Here is a 4,200-nt window from a genome sequence, read left to right as displayed (position 1 = left end):
GGTGTTGGTGGTCCAGGTGAGATCCTCTGTGATGTGCACCCCCAGGAATTTAGTGCTGCTGACTCTCCACAGTCGAGCTGTCGATGGTCAGTGGGGGGTGGTCAACGGAGTTTCTCCTGAAGTCCACCACAACCTCCTTTGTCTTCTCCACATTGAGGGACAGATTGTTTGTGCCACACCATTCAGCCAGCTGTGCCACTTCCTCTCTGTAGTGCGTTTCATCGTTGTTGCTGATGAGACCTACCACTGTTGTGTCATCAGCAAACTTGATGATGTGGTTGGAGCTGAACTTGGCAGTGCAGTCGTGGGTCAGCAGTGTGAAGAGCAGCGGGCTGAGCACACAGCCTTGTGGGGCACCTGTGCTCAGTGTTGTAGTGCTCGAGGTGTTGTTGCCGACACGGACTGACTGAGGTCTTCCAGTTAGAAAGTCCAGGATCCAGTTACAAAGGGAATTGTTAAGGCCCAGCAGGTTTATCTTATTTATGAGCTGTTGTGGGATTATTGTGTTGAATGCCGAGCTGAAGTCAATGAACAGCATTCTAACATAGGAGTCTTTATTTTCTAGGTGGGTAAGAGCCAGGTGGAGGGTGGAGGAAATTGCATCGTCCGTAGAGCGGTTTGGACGGTATGCAAACTGGAGCGGGTCGAGTGTGTTGGGGAGGCTGGTTTGGATGTTATGCATGACTAGCCTCTCAAAGCACTTCATCATGATTGGAGTCAGTGCTATGGGACGGTAGTCATTGAGACAGGACACAGGTGATTTCTTTGGTTCCGGTATGATTGTTGTGGATTTGAAACACGTGGGGACGACTGCCTGACTCAGCGAGGTGTTGAAGATATCTGTTAGGACATCTGTCAGCTGTGCAGCACAGTCTCTCAGAACACGGCCTGGTATGTTGTCAGGACCCGCAGCCTTGCGTGGGTTAATCCTAGATAGGGTCTTCCTTACGTCGGCTGGAGACAGATAGAGCGCCCGGGCGTTGGGAGGTGTGGGCAGTTTTTGTGCAGGTGTGTCATTCTGCATTTCAAACCGTGAATAAAAGTGGTTGAGTGCATCGGGGAGGGATGTGTCCTCATCACAGGCCTGTGGCGGGGGCTTGTAGTCAGTGATGGTCTGAATGGCTTGCCACAGGCTCCGTGTGTCTCTGCTGTCTGTGAAGTGGTTGTTGATTTTTTGGGCATATGATCGTTTTGCTTTTTTGATGCCACAGGACAGATTGGCTCTTGCTGTTTTGAGGGCTGCTTTATCTCCTGATCTGAATGCTTCATCTCTGGTCTTTAGCAGCCCACGAACCTCTGCTGTCATCCATGGCTTCTGGTTTGCACGTGTCGTGATGGTCTTGGTGACTGTCACATCATCAGTGCACTTTTTGATGTAAGCAGTCACAGTTTCAGTGTACTCATTCAGGTCTGTGTGGTTGTTGTAGGTGGCTGCCTCTTTAAACATGTTCCAGTCTGTGTCCTGGAAGCAGTCCTGCAGTGCTGAGGTGGCATTGTCTGGCCATACTGTGATCTGCTTTTCAACCGGTTTGGTGAGTTTGAGAAGTGGTCTATATGCTGGGATTAGCATAACAGTGATGTGGTCGGAGTACCCGAGGTGGGGGCGGGGTTCAGCCTTGTAAGAGTTCTTAACTGTTGTGTAAACAAAGTCCAGTGTGTTGTTTCCCCTTGTTGCAAAGTTCACATGTTGGTAGAACTTTGGCAAAACTGTCTTTAAGTTTGCGTGGTTGAAGTCACCGGCTATGATGAAAAAGCCGTCTGGGTTTTTTGTTTGTTGTTCACTGATGGCGCTATACAGTTCACGAAGCGCGTCCTTAGCGTTTGCACACGGGGGGATGTAAACCGCAACGATAACAATGGCCGTGAACTCCCGTGGCAGATAGAACGGTCGACACTTCACAACCATAAACTCCACCAGCGATGAACAGTGTTTTGATAATACCGCAGCATTGTTACACCAGTCTTTGTTGATATACACACACAAGCCACCTCCGCGTGTCTTACCAGACAGTGATGAATCTCTGTCCGCTCGGAAGCTGGTTAGCCCGTGCAATTGAATGGCGGAGTCCGGGATGTTGTCGTTTAGCCATGTTTCGGTGAAAACAAACACGCAACAGTCCCTTGCCTCATGCTGTGTAGATCGACTGAGTTGAATTAAGTCCAGTTTGTTTTCCAGAGAGCGAACGTTTGAGAGCATGAGTGTTGGAAGAGCCGGTCTTGAGGGGTTAGCTCTTAGCCTAGCTCGTATACCTCCGCGCTTACCGCGCTTCCGTCCTCTCTCACACCGCTTGCGACGCTGCCTTGTGCGGGTAGCGTCAGTAGGCGAGGCCGCGGTCTCGAGGTCCGGCTCCAGCAGTAAACAAAGGCCTCGTAGCTTCTCAGTAGCCGCCGGCGAGAGTTGGTGTACGTAAGCGTTGCTGATATCCAAAAGACGACATTAAACGACATAAAAGCACCGTCTTTGGGACCCGGAGCAGCCGCAGCGATCGATCGCTCCGCCATCTTCCTTCCATCTTCCTTCCTTATACAACATAATGTTTTGAGTAGCATTTTTATATAAACAGTCAAAATAAAACACTTACTAAAAAACACAACATATTATTTGTTAACCTGCTTGTCATGTTAAAATTAACCCATATCAGAGAACTGTCAACATGAAAGTGTTAAAATTATTGAAATGTTAACTTTAAATTAATCTAAAAAAATGTAAATCTCAGGGAAAAATCAACAGATTTTGGCTGACAAAAGCATTTGGGTTTCATTGTTGTAAAATGTGATAAACACTTTTGAATAAGATTTTCAAATGTTAAACATGATTCTTATGTATATCTGCACTATCATGTATGTTGCCCTATCTGTACTTTCTTCTTGGAAGCTCCTGTCGCCAAGTTAAATTCCTTGTGCGTGTTAACATACTTGGTAATAAAGCTCTTTCTGACTTCTGAACACAAGACTAGGATCATGCAATTGTGGATGTTTTCACACACCATTTTTAAACATATGACATGAAAGAGATTGTTTTTCAGTGCAACATATGGTCAAAGAACAGACACAATGTATAATTATAATATTTAATATGATATTTATTATTATAATTTCATTAGTAGTTCTTTCTCAGTATCTCTAAACTGTTAAGCAATGCTCTGCATTTGACTGTTAACTAAATACAATTAAGGAAAACATGACATGCTTTTGTAGGTCCATTTTAAAGGGACAATTCATTCAAAAAAATAAAATAAATTACTCACTCTCATGTTGTTTCAATGTTGTATGACTCATTCTTCTGTAGAAGATACTTTGAAAAATGTGTCAATGCTGCTTTGTTCACATTGGTTTAAAACAGGTGAGTAAATGAGGACAGTTTTCATTTGTAGGTGGATGTATACCTTTATATTATAATCCATTATAGGCTACTTGGAGATTGGTGATTCCCAAAGAGGTGTATGTGGAAAGATTTAGATTATTATTATTATTATTTTTTTACTTTTACTTATTAATAATAGAAGAAAATGTGACAGAAGTAAATGTGCATTTACCTGTGTGACTTTAATTATAATTTACATTATATAATATGAGAAAAAGGAATATTTGTAGTTTGGTGTTGATGAAGATACTGATGGGGCTGTGCAGGCTGGGAAATACTGGCTGTCAAAAATAAAAAAATAAAATGATGATGAAAGAAAGAAAGAATGACACAGGATACAAGCATTACACTAGTTTATATACATTTTATTAGGCCACAGATACATTTGTAGAGGTTTGTTTCAGGCATTGTTGTATGCATACACACTGCAGTACTAGTCACCAATGACAACTAAGTAGTCTAATCTATTAAAAAAAATAAAAATAAAAATGAAAGCCCCACAATTGCAATATATAAATGCTACACATCAAAAAGAAAACAACAACAAAAATTATATTAGCCTAGGTTAGCATGAGTTATTCACTTATAGTTTGTTTTGCTGTATTCCTGTAATCAATCAAAAGATTAATCATATTGTTACACAAACTATGTATTGTTTTGACATTGTTGCAGTTAATGCTTCAATGCTGAATATTGATACTTCATTACCTTTTCGAAATAATCCATTAAACACGTAGATTTGAGGAGCATGCACTAATATTTTCAGTTCCATTCGTTTGCGCGTTGTTTCAAGCACACGCCTACAACAGGGGAACTAATGAATATTCATGTAAACT

The sequence above is a fragment of the Barbus barbus genome, assembly GCF_936440315.1.
Source record: "Barbus barbus genome assembly, chromosome: 22".
NCBI classification, from domain to species: Eukaryota; Metazoa; Chordata; class Actinopteri; order Cypriniformes; family Cyprinidae; genus Barbus; species Barbus barbus.
This window is presented reverse-complemented; position numbering follows the sequence as displayed.